The following is a 13,860-nucleotide window of genomic DNA, read 5'->3' on the forward strand; positions in this document are numbered from 1 at the left end:
AAGAATTGTGAGGGAAGAAGCTCATATCAATGCACGAATGAGAGAGGTTATGGCCGCGTGGAGTCCTTTGATTGCAGTTGGAGGTCATCGCTAAAAGGGTAGGGCAAACGGGAATAGCGAAACTGAGAGCAGTTTGCACGGGCGAGTCATCTGAGATCAATTCGTGTGCGTGACAATGAGATCGTGAGGTTAGGTTTTTAAGTTTTTTTAATGTATAGTTTTATTTAAATAAGTAATTGTTAAATTTTAGATAATATATATTATAATTTATTTCATCAATAAATTATTTTATTTCTCATCATAAAAGTATAAATATTAGATTTATTTTATCATTTTATTTATTAATTTTAATTTCAAAGATATTCTTATAAGAAAAATTTGTTCCAAGGGCGCTGCCCCCGAAAACCCGCATGCTGCCCCTTAACCCTGCAACCTGATCGAGCAGGTTGAACCCCGTCAAGGGGCACTGCCCACTTGGACCCCCAATATATCTACGAAGTGTATGAAGGTCAAGGATCTAAACAAATAAGGGTCGAGCAAATTTTAAGGAAACTACAACATCCATTTTGTACAAATTGAATGATTAATCAATTACATCACTTTATTTTTTTACAAACAAATCATCCATACATTAACCGAATTTTACTTTAAGGAATAAATATCATTATATAAAAGGTTAATGATATTTTAAAATTTTATAATGTACTCAATTAAAAAGAATAATTAGTCATTAAAATGACATGTATATATTTGTGAAAAATAAATCTTAGACTTTTAGTGACAAAATTAGAAGCCAATTTTTCTTTTTGGTGGCTAATATCAAGATTACTTAATATTTAGAGGTCACACTTACTTTTGGTCGCTAAAAGATATCTTTAGCGACCAAAATATTTTTGTCTCTAAATTTTTGTTGCTATTGACCCATTTTCTTGTAGTTGTAACCCCTGTAAACCTTATAATCAAAGATTAAATAGGCCATTTTTTTGGATTTTTTAAACCACTTATTACATGTGAGATTTAAAGATATCTTAATTAGAGCTCTTTCTCATAAGCTTCCATTCAAAGCTATTTTGATTCGAATATCATGACTCTTCTAGATTTTGAAAATAAAATATGAATTATTAAGTTATGCAGCACGTATTGTTATTAAATATAATAAAATATTTAGTTCAAATATTTTTAGAAATTTTCAAATTATATTTATTTTAATTTTAATATTTTAAAATTTTAATTTTTTATATTAAAATCAATTCTCAATTTACTTCTAAATTGTTTCAAATTTGGCTGGTTGTCAGCTGTAAATGTTAATTTGGCTCCTACTCCCACGCCGTGCACTCAATTGACGTGCTAATCGTTTCATGGAAAATAATAATATAAAGAAAATCTTAAATAATAAAGAAATAACCCATACACAGCTACAGCCCACTCATAATCTTAAAAAACTGCAGCGTACAAACTCCGCTGTCAAAATATTTTAAATTAATTTCATTAAAAAAAAAAAAAACACCGCGTCAAAAAATGAAAATGCACGCCACGTTGGAATTAACTGAAATTACCCTAATAAATAAATAAATAACATAAATAAAATTTAATAAATAAGGCCACCTTCTACTTCAAACATGGCGGCTTATAATAATTAATTTACAAACAAAAAAGCATCTTTATTCCCAAAACAAAAAACAAATAGCATCTCGATTCCTCTATGCTAAAAAATAATTTAGAAACTAAACTAATAATACTACTATCACCTTTACTTCTTTTTTTTTTTTAAATAAAGATGCAAATTGCATTAACACTGAAAAGGAAATAATTACATACTACTAAAGAAAGATAAAACTATGTCAGTCCTTTCTTATCAAGTCCAAAAAACTTGATGGAAGTTCTGTATCTAAAAAGGTATACCAATAGAAATCATCTAATATAGCAAGATAGGCGTAATAGCCTGAAACCTTATTACAAGCTCTAGGAACAAAATTAAAAATGATATTATTAAAGATTTCCAGAAATGAGAGATCCGGCCTTATAGCTTTATTATTCTTCACTATTCTCCTCTTGATTGAATCTTGGAGCTTCCTTATGATATTTACATTGTCTCCTTCAATGATTATTCCCTCATATTCACACATCCAATCTTGAATGTAATTCCCAAATGTCAAAATCGATTTAAGCTCCAAAAATTCAATATCACAATGTATCATCTTTTTGCGATAAACACATAACATTCTCCCTTTATGGTCTCTTAACACCCATGCAATTCCTGCTGCGTTTGATGGTAAGAATGCCGTGTCTACACTCAATTTCATCCAAACTTCAGTTGGGGGACACCAAGCTTTAAACAAATTTTACAGATTGGTGTTTCAGTTCTTCTCGATTGGAGCTGAATGTATAAAACTAGAATTACATAAGATTTCTGCTATAATATAAGCTATCGGTGGCTCTATTTTTTCGTGCTAAGATATGTTCCGAAACATCCAATTGAAGTATAATGTTGAAACATAGATTCTTGCTAGACCACAAGTATTATTTCCTCTGTGCTGGAGTTCCTTTACTCAATTAGAGATGCTTTTGAACAACAGAACATCAATTCCCTATTGCCTCACTTTTTTGTAAATTTTCCTATAGCTTGAAGCATCTTACAGCCACATGTTCTATATCTTCAATAGTTTGACATCCTCTAGGACAATCTCTGTTACAAAATAATCTTTTATGGAATAACCATTCTTTTGTCGGCAAAGCATCATTCAACAATCTCCACCAAAACAGTTTTCCCCTTTGGTTTACTTTTAATTTTTGCAACCAGCTTGTATTACTTATATTCCCTTCTTGACTTTGGCTATTATCTTCATAAGACAATGAAGTTATTGATCTTCCTGAATTTGAGCTGATTAATTCTACCTCATCTTTTATACCTTCTTCCAATGTTTCAATCTGTTGAATCCGATTTCCCATTTCTTTAGAGAAATATGTGGTTAGTTTCTCTTTACTCCAGCTTCCATTTTGTTCAATTAAGAAGGAAACTTTTTGGACATAAAGTTCATTTGCATTACATGTAGCCAGGCAAGTATTCAATCTTCTATCAAGTATCCAAGTATCATTTGTGATGTTTATTTTTCCTCCATTGTTGACTTTCCATCTTACTATTGGTTTGAGATACTTTGCACCTTCTTTCATAATCTTCCAGGATGGAGATACACTTCTTTTCACACTTTCTTCCCAAATGGCATCCCCATATTTTTTCTTGAACAATCTGCTTATATGTGGCTCTTGGTTCTGTAGAAACATCCAAGCTAGTCTAGCTCTTAAAGGGCCTTGCCTCTCCGCTCCTCCCAGAATATCGAATCCCCCAGAATTTGTAGACATACATAATGTGGACCATGCAATATAATGCATCCCTTGACTCCCATTTTTCTTGTGCCATAGAATATTCATGTATAGCTTGTGTATTTTCGTCAAAATGCTTTTTAGAATTAGAGAATGTACCGCCTGATAAGAAACTATTTTAGAAAAAATAGTTTTTATTAGTAACATTCTCCCTTCCAAGGATAACCACCGAGCTCCCCATGAGTTCAATCTTCCCAAAGCTTTTTCAATAGCATTGTTGTAGTCTGGTGCTTTCAATAACTTCATTTTCATCATTCAAATATAGGAATCCAAAAGCTACAACAATGACTATATTAATAAATAAATAAGAAGTATAAAAATTGATTACTCTATTTATAAACTAACTTAGTTATATGTCACATCCATGCTAACTCATTGGTGATTGTGTCTAGTTTCTCCATCTCAGGTTGAGTTCCATTTTGGAAAGTTTGTAGTACAAGTAAGATTGTTCAAGGAAGATTTGATTCTAACATTATTAAGGCATTCAAAAGTTCGACAAATAACCTATATTCAAGGAGATCAATATGGGTTGATCGATGGAGTATGTAAAATTCTAACAAAATTTAACAAAGTACTCCCCAAAAAAAAGCTATAAATAGGTTCTCATTTTCTAAATGAAAGAAATTTGACAACTAAGTGAGTTCAATAATTATTGTATTCCCTAAAAATCTCTGATGAAGACAACATTAGGAATCGACGACACCATTTCCTAAATTTTGTTATTTGACTATTGTCACTAGACTACTAACATTGAACCTTTTTATTAGACTTCAAATGTCTTCACACCTGACTTCTATAATTTATATAATAGAAATAATACAATTTTTTAAATTTTTTAATCATATCTTCTTCAATTTTGAAGTAGATTAAATTTTTGGGCCTATAATTTTACAATTGATTATTAATTATAACTAGACTAAGCCCCATGATTTTTTCTCTTCTTATGTTTTTTTTTTTTTTTCACAAAACAAATTATAGCGTATCTTATCTACTATCTAAGTATTATTGATAAATAAATGTGTCATTGATTTGCTTTTTGTTTCTTTAGTCAAATATGCATAGCCAATATTATACTTCCTTCAAAGATAGACTAATGCTTTACTATGAACTTAAAAAGAGAAACAAATTCTATTTTCATAATCAAACTCAGCATGGGGAATGTAAAATTCATCCCGAAGGATAAATGAAACATTGACCTATTATTTTGAAAATGAAACTAACCAAGGATATGCTTTAGTCTTCATCCAAATGATTTTTTCCCTATTCTAGAAAAATAAAAAAAAAGAGTTTATTATAATCTTAGTTCTTAAGCTTCTATAGAGGAAAGCATCTCTAATTAATTACGTCTCGAAAGATAAATCTTTTGATTAAAATGGAGATTTAACTTATTTTAGTTTTTAAATTTAATTGATTTTGTTTAATAATTTAAGTATTTCAATTGAACATTTTAAAAATATTTTGAGAGATTGAAAAATTCATTTGTAGAATGGGTTGAAATTTTGTGAGAGAAGTTTGAGCGGTGTAAATGCATCTGGACTTATGGTCTTTGAGTGTGTAGCCAGTTACCTACCTAAGTACATAATTTTAATGCTAGATTTCCAGGTTCAATGCATGTATATAAAATATCTATTTTTAACATTAGAATCAATGATTCTGGTTTAGATTTATAATCAAAGTTTTTTAATTTGAATTAGATCAAATGCACCTAGCAAATGTAGCTTTGATGAAAAAATACCCTAAACTAAGTTTGATTTTTTGTTAATAATAAAATTTCTAAAATTTTTAAGGCTAAATTTTCTACAAAAATTTGATAGCATAACACTCCTAACCCATAGGAAAATTATGGCAGCCCGAACTCTTATGCTCCTTATTCCCTATAATTTACTTTTATGTTTGGTTAGCATACATTGTAGAGAGTAAAATGTATGTATGTATGTATGTCAGGTTAAAGGTGTTCTTGTAAATGGTACATCTACCATATCATCCCAGAACTAATATACTTGTTACAACAAAATTCAGAACATGCAAAAAGAAAGAAATCTATGAAAAAGCGGACCCTATAATACAACTCTATCACCTATATGAATGCAATGCATGTAATATAAAGTATTATATGAAGGAAAAGGTGTAAAAAACATCTTTATTTATTTATGTAAAAGTGAAACAACCGAGGGTTTATTGAAAAGTAAGGTGGACAAGCTCCATCATGATAATCTTGAATTTCTTATCCTACAAATGAAGGTTTAGATGTATTTTATTTATATCTTCTTACTCCAAGTCTCCTATAGGATTCAAAAAGATAATGATTCTCAAAGCAAGAGAGTGTTTTTCTTTTTGGAACCATATATATATATATATATATATATATAAGAAAAAACCTTCAACCTTTTATAACTATTTGTACAACTCAATCAAGATACATTCTAAAAATTTTGAATTTGATTTTTACATTTACATTGAAAACCTAACTACATCATAAAGACTATGTACTATAAGAAGTAAATGAAAAGAAATATTATGAAATGTAAATACAATGAAATCCTGCATGAAGCTAGTAAACACGATGCACTTTATAAGTAAAACTGTGTGAACATGTATATTTATATAAAATATGAAAAGTAAATAAATAGACATAAGAAGCCCTCTAAGAAAGGCATCTGCAAGCAATCTAAAACAACCACCAGCCTAGCCTAAGCTAAAGTTTGTTGTCCTATAAAACCATCTATAGTCCATTAAGAAGGATGTGTGACATTGATATATCTTAAAGGATTTTATTGTTTGAGTTATTTAGATTTAATGGATTTCATTCATTTATTGCCAAAGGGTGTATTTAATCTTGAAAGTTTGTGAGAGATGTTCAACACTAAAGAACTAGTTCCGAGGCTAACCAAGAGGAGGGTGAATTAATTATTTAAAAAATTTCTTAATAAAAAAGAAAATCTTTTTTATTTTTTTTAATATTTTAAAACCAAAAGAATTATGTGGAAGAAAAACTAATTTAACAATAATAAAGATTAGAGATTTTGACCACAAATAAAATCATAGAAATATGCAAAAACTAAAGTGTAACAAAATAGAAAGAACACATTAAGATTTATAGTAGTTTGGTCAACTTTACCTAAGTCAACTCCTTCGAGACTCCCTCTCCAAGTATTGCACTAAACAGAAGTGACTCACCTTTTGCTCCCATTGCAAGGTGGAGAAATCCTTAAAAAAATATTTCCATTGATGTAGAGAGGTAGAGAACCTTGAATCCATTTACTCCCTTTTGGAGTAGATAGAGAACCTAGAAATCTTTTTTCACCCACCTGGTGAAAGAAGAGAACCTGGGAATACTTTTACTCCCTCCTGGAGTAGGTAGAAAATCTTGATCTAATACTGATGAAGATCTCCCCAGAACCACCAAGGAATAAGAGAAGTAGCATATAGAAGATGAAGAGAAACTTGCTTGGAGAACCTATTATGAATCCTTTATAACTCCCCCTCAAAAGGATCTCTCCCTCTCTCTCTTTCTCTCTCAAGCTTTCGCTATTTTTTCTCAAAACACTATTTCAGATCTCCTCCTTGCCAAAAGAATTTCTCAAAAGATAATGATAGTAATTAAATGAATAACCTCTAATAGAAACCTAAATTTTTAGTTTTGTATAACAGATCGTCTAGTACAATAAACAAATCATCCTATATGACTAGTACAAAATAACCCTTTAAGCTAGGATAAACAAGTATGTATTGCAAGATCAGTACACATATTTGTATAGATCATCCAGTAAGATCCTGAATTCATCTAGAACAATTAGCTCATGATAATATACTGATCGTCTAGTATGATAAGGGATGATGGGTGGTGATCTTCATTTCATCTCGCAACCCTCTTGGGATATCTAGTATGATTCTATTGGATGATTAGAAGAAAACAATGGTTTTTCATCTTGGATGATAGGGGATCATCCTATAAAATATAATAAATCATCTAGTCTAATCTTTGAAGAAATCTCATTGATTCTTGAATAGGTTGTTAGACCTAATCTAATGTCCCAAGGCTAACCAAGAGGGGGGGGGGGGGGGAATTGAACCAAGGGGGGGGGGGGGGTGAATTGGTAATTTTAAAAATATAAAAATTGATTAATGAACATGAGCAAGTTGATTTAATTTTTTTTTATTTAAAACAATTTTTTAACCAAAGAAAAATTAAAAACTTGTAGAAAATAAAAAGCTGCGGAAATAAAAAGAAACAAGAGTTTATTGTGGTTCGGTCAAACATAACCTACATCCACTTCTTGAAGTCTCCAAATTCAAGTATTACACTATACCAAAGTGACTCTCCTTTTGCTCCCACAGAAAGGTGGAGAAGACTTTACAAAAACTCTATTCCACCAATTCCTGGTGCGGCAGAGAACCGTCATCATTTCAAACCCTCAAAGTGTAGGTAGAGAACCTTCATCCTTTCACACTCTTCAAGTGTCGGCAGAGAACCTACATTCTTTCACACTTTCTAAGTGTAGGAAGAGAACCTTCATCCTTTCACACTCTCCAAGTGTAGGTAGAGAACCTTCGGCTGTTCACACTATCCAAGTGTCGGCAGAGAACTGGATCTTCTTGAAAGATCTTCACTTGAGAAATCTAAAAGGATGAGTGAAAGAGTGAAGAAAATACAAAGCACAAAATAGAGATACTTTCCCTGGAGTAACCTTGTGAACCCTTCACGCTCCAATGGGAAGAAATCTCCTTCAAACACTCTTTCACACTCTCTCCTTTAATCACTCTTTACCAATCACGAAGACCAGTTGACAAAAAGATTAAAGTCTATTTTAAGTACACATTTTATAGAAAAGATATAAAAAATTGTCCATAAAAACTGAATTTTTTGAGTTTGAGCCTCCACGATCTTCCCTTACGATCGTATTTCATATGTATGAACAGTTCAAAAACGGATATGTATGAACCCTTTGTGCATTAGTATGAAATGTATTCGTACCAGTTCATCATCTGGATGGACTATGTTCATCCCGTACGAATAGAAGAAATGTCAAAATGCATATATACCAACCAGCAGAATGAAATGAACAAAAGCACTCCAAAAGAGATCATCCCGACACGAACAAAAATATCATCCATTCAAACTTTGTTCGTGCATGCTCTATAGGAGATCATACTAGTACGAACAAAAAATATCGTCCATACGATCTTCTTTCATGCACACTCTAGAGGAGATCATACCGGTACAAAAGAAAAATATTGTTCGTATGATCTTCTTTAGGGTACCCTCCAGAGGAGATCATCCCAGTATGAACAAAAAATATCATTCGTATAAACTTCATTCGTGCACGATCTCGAGGAGATCATACTAGTACGAATGAAAAATATCATCGGTACGATCTTCATTTGCACATACTCCAGATGAGATCATATCGATATGAACAAAAAATATCGTTAGTACGATCTATATTTTGAAAATTTTTTGACATTTTTTTGTTCGCTCCATTGCTCGTCAGGGAAAATAACTGACCAGATCATCCCATATAAAATGGTATCGTACTATACGATTAGTTGAAAAATTACAAATTTTAAAACTCTCTCCCAATGCATGTGTGCTCAGTTACTCATTTACAATCTCACTCTCTCAGGCTCAATAAAATGAAAAATATAAACTTCAATTTACAAAACACTCTAAGCTTATCTTGATTTAAAGTTTTCAATAATCTGGAGTATGATTTTCTTGAAATGTTATTACATACAAGAGCAAAAATAATACTTCCAAAATATGTTAGGGAAAATAATAATCAAAATAATAATATTTGGAATCATCAAAAACATACTAGTTGCAACAATGTTAAACATGCAAAGCTAAGTAGCAACTATCTCAATAATCACTCCCTTTTTTATGATGGTAAAACAATTATTGCTTGAGTATAATTAAAAATCCTAAATTTCTCCTTAACCCCCCCTGAATGATTAAGCATGTGAATATAAGGAGCTTTCTATTATGAACAGTTTAAAAAATTTAAAATTTCTAGGTTTTTTATCACACATTATCACACAAAGCACAAACAAACAATATTTCTCCTCTAAACATGAACAAAAAAAAAACAAAAACATATAAAACTTCAAATAATATTTCTCCCCTTTTTTGATAATTGCAAAAGAGATGAAGAAAAAGACAACATAAATGTAAGAAGTCATATGAGAAGCCTTTGATAATTGATCCTAAAAGTGATGGAGTTATAAATAAAATAATAAGATTAATGTTCATTAAAGAAAAATAAAGATTCATATCATTTAAATTAAGATATAATAAAGATAAGATAAATATATAAAGATCATGAATCAGTCTAAACAATTAGATAAGGAAAATTATTGCAAAAGTGATGAAAGAAAAACTAATGTAAGTTAATTTCCAATATAAAATAAAATTGAACATTAGATTAATTTGAGATTAAAGATTAAAAGATAGAGGAAAGAACATATACTTATGGCGACATTGCGCATCTTTTCAATATGTGTGGCACACTTTGTGTATCTTTTTATAATTGGGCTAATTTTGTGCCTCTTTTTAAGTTGTGAATCATTGCGCATTCTTTTAGTTTTTGTACACTTGTATATTTTATAAATTTTCAAATTGATCTTTCCAAAATCAATAATCTAAAAACTCAAATTTCTCTAAGTACAAAGATAATTATATTGAAAAGAGAATTAAATAATAATAAGACATCAGGATTGCAATAATAATATTAAAAATTTTGTATGCCCAAAAAAGATTACGAGATTGATATCCTTAACTTGATAGAGTAATAAACTAACTTAAATTTATAAAAAATAAAATTTTCTAATGAAGTTAATTTTTGTATTGCTTGTCAAATTATACCACTTTCAGATCAATTAAGTTAGGATGATCATATAGGCAAACAAAAATTTCAACTAAAAAAAAAATCAAGTAAATAAAAACATGACATGTTTTATTGATATCAAAATAAAGGATAATACATTGGAGATCCGTTGATATCAATATAACTCGAAAATAAAAATAGCAGACATATAAACATAAACAAAAAACAAATAAATCAACGGAGAACCTACTGGAATCATCACATTATATCACTAAGTACAACAAAGACAATCACCGAGAAGTACATCCAATATTCTAAGGGGCCCTGGCCTAGGGGAGGTGGCTGGTTGAAGAGGTTAAAGTTGCTATTCATCTTAGCCATGTTAGTGTTGACCGATTCAAACTGCCCTGAGATCTAGCCCATATCCTACTGATATTAATATTCCTGCTGGTGTAGATGACTCTCAATTTGATCAAAGATTCGATCAAAGTGGCTTTCAAGATGATCAAAGCGTTGGACCATATCCTGAAAGTTGGTCCTTGAGTAGGCACAGGTGTAGGTGCAGGTGGTCCCGCTTCTTCCTCGAAATCCTCATGTCCACCTCCTCTCCTAAACATTGCTCAGAATGAAGCATCAGTAAAATAGGTAGGAGTTTCCAAATGAGGATCATGGTGTATTAGGTCATACTTCTTCTCAAATATGTATGTCATAAGGTGTTTTAAGGCTATGTTCTTCTTTCTCTTATGGGAGACATGTCCAATTTTAGAAAGCCCATGAATATATTTAAGGATGAGTTATGCTTTATTTATAGGTTAACCAATAAAAATAAGATAGGTTACAGTGGAAATAAGAGTTGTGATATTGATACAGTCATCAGCTTTAGGAATTATAGTAATTCAAAGAACGTGCTGGATGATGATCCAGGCATCTTGGTTCATAGTTGAAACCTTAGGCAAATAACATACTTGTTTAATTCCTCTATTCACTTGATTCATTGCCCTCTAGTCATAGTCAGTAGCACAAGTCTTGGAGTGGGCTCTTATTCCTTTAGTCCTCAAATTTAAAAATAATTCCATCCCTCTTTTTTTTCAGAACATAACTCTTAATCTTAATCTGATCATATATAAAAGTCATATTGGCAAGAAAATAATGGAAAGTTTCCTTATTATAAGCCTTCATCTAGTAACACATTCTTAATAAAAAAAGTTATTCAAATTTTCTATCATACTTGATCCCACCACCTTCCTTATGGTGTTATCTTCAAGTGTAACCCTACCTCCATTCCTGACTTCCAGCTAAATGAATTATGCAGTATCTTTCATCATATGCTTTGAGTAATCATTGTTAAAGTACCATACGCTCTCATGAGGCCTTATGTGAGAGCGTATCTGCAATATCATCAGATGTTAGACCTGGGAACCCAAAATAGTTTAGGTTCACTTTTTAGCAACTTTAAAATAGATGCATATATGATATGTCTAAGTTTATGCATCTTAAGTATCCTCACTAAATGCGTTTTTCTATCTAAAATATAAGTATGTGAGATATGTCTAATTAATTCACAACTGTAACATCTAACTTCAAGAAATGGATTTCTCAATCATTTGTAACTACTTTGATTTTTCTTGGGTTATATAAATTTTAGATACAAAATAGGATTAGTAAATCTTCAAGTTTTAGGGGTATCCTATTTTTCTCGAGAGCTTTTATTTTCAATCTAAAAAATGTGTTCATATCTTCCAACACATTATTACTATATTTCAACTGATATTTTTTGCTCTCTGATCCATCCTTAAAATTTTTAAATTCTTTTTTTAATTTTGTATAGGATTATTTTAAATTTTCGTTATTCTTTTTTAAATCATCGAACTCATCAAGTAAGCTCATGTGGTTGCTATCAATTAATGCATGATCTTTCATAAGAATTTCACACTCTCTATAAAGTTCTTGCAATTCCAAGTTAAGACTAGCATACATTTTCTTCATCTTCTTATATGCATCTTATATTCTTTCAGAAACTTCAAATAATTCAGCATATGTTAAGTCACATACCTCTTCTTGATCTAACTGATCAAGATTACCTGCCATTAAGCACAAGTTGGTGACTTCTTCCTCCTTTCACTTTTTGATGAGTCTGAAGCTGAGTCCACCCAGAAAGCTCTTTGGAATTTCTTATTGCCCTTCTTAACATTTGGTTTCTCCTCTACCTTCTCCTTACTAGAAATGGCTTTAAGTTTTTGGCATTCTGACTTAATGTATTCAGGTTTCCTGTACTAATAGCAAATCACATCATTAGAAATCTTGACATTTCTATCAAACTTACCTCGGTTCCATTATTGGCATCTCTTTTTGTTTCTCTTCAAAAATCGTCTAAACTATTTAGTCATCAAAGTGATGTTGTTTTAATCCTCAGGTTGTAATAGAACACTCTCCGACTCCTCGACTTTCAATGCTATATTTTTCTCCCTTCCTGGTTCTCCTGCATCAATCTTTCTTTGACTCACTCTTTGCTCGTAAGTAGTTAGTGATCCAAGAAGATTGTCGATAGAGTAAACATTTAGGTCTTTAGACTTTGATATAGTAGTTATTTTTGTATCATAAGTAGTAGGCAAATAATGGATAATCTTATTAACTATTTTAGCATTTGTTAATTCTCTACCTAGTACATGCAAAGAAGTGACTATCTGAGTGAATCTTGTGTACATGTTAGAAATAGATTAATTTGGTTTCATACAAAATAATTCTTAGTCATTTAACAAGATGTTTAATCTAGACAGCTTAACTTCATTAGTCCCTTCATAAATTATATAGAGTCTATCCCTTATATCCTTTTCACTCTTGCAAGTGGAAAATCGCATGTAATCCTCTGACTTAAGTGCATTAAAAAAACTATTTAAATATTTAGCATTAAGTTATGTTAAGTCATGTTCTTCTATAGTCCAATCTACAAAGGGTGTTTCTACTCTAATATTATCAACTAGTCTAGTTGGTTATGTATACCATTCATGTATTAAGATCCACATGTGATAATAACGTGACTGTAAAAATCTAGACATGCGTGTTTTTCACAAATCAAAAGGGATATTATGGAATAAAGGAGGTCATGTAATCAAATACCCTTCATGTGTGCTTCAGTTTCCAAAAGTAGCCATGCTCGTTAATCAAAAAGTAGTTTAAATTTATGGTTTTGAAATAAAGCTCTAATACCACTTATTAAATCTCATTCATTCTTGAATAGGTTGTTAGACCTAATCTAATGTCCCAAGGCTAACCAAGAGTGGTGGTGAATTGGTAATTTTAAAAACTTTATCCTTTCTTGGATTTTAAAAATATAGAAACCGATTAATGAACTTGAGAAAGTTGATTTAAATTTTTTTGTTTAAAATAATTTTTCAACCATAGAAAAATTAAAAACTTGTAGAAAATAAAAAGCATCAAAAATAAAAAGACACAAGAGTTTATGGTGGTTCGGTCAAACATAACCTACATCCACTCCCTGAAGTCTCCAACTTCAGGTATTGCACAATACCAAAGTGACTGTCCTTTTGCTCCCACAGCAAGGTGGATAAGCCTTTACAAAAACTCTATTCCACCAATCTCTAGCACGACAGAGAATTGTTATCCTTTCACAGCCTCCAAGTGTACGTAGAGAACC

The sequence above is a fragment of the Dendrobium catenatum genome, unplaced genomic scaffold, assembly GCF_001605985.2.
Source record: "Dendrobium catenatum unplaced genomic scaffold, ASM160598v2 fragScaff_scaffold_328, whole genome shotgun sequence".
NCBI lineage: Eukaryota > Viridiplantae > Streptophyta > Magnoliopsida > Asparagales > Orchidaceae > Dendrobium > Dendrobium catenatum.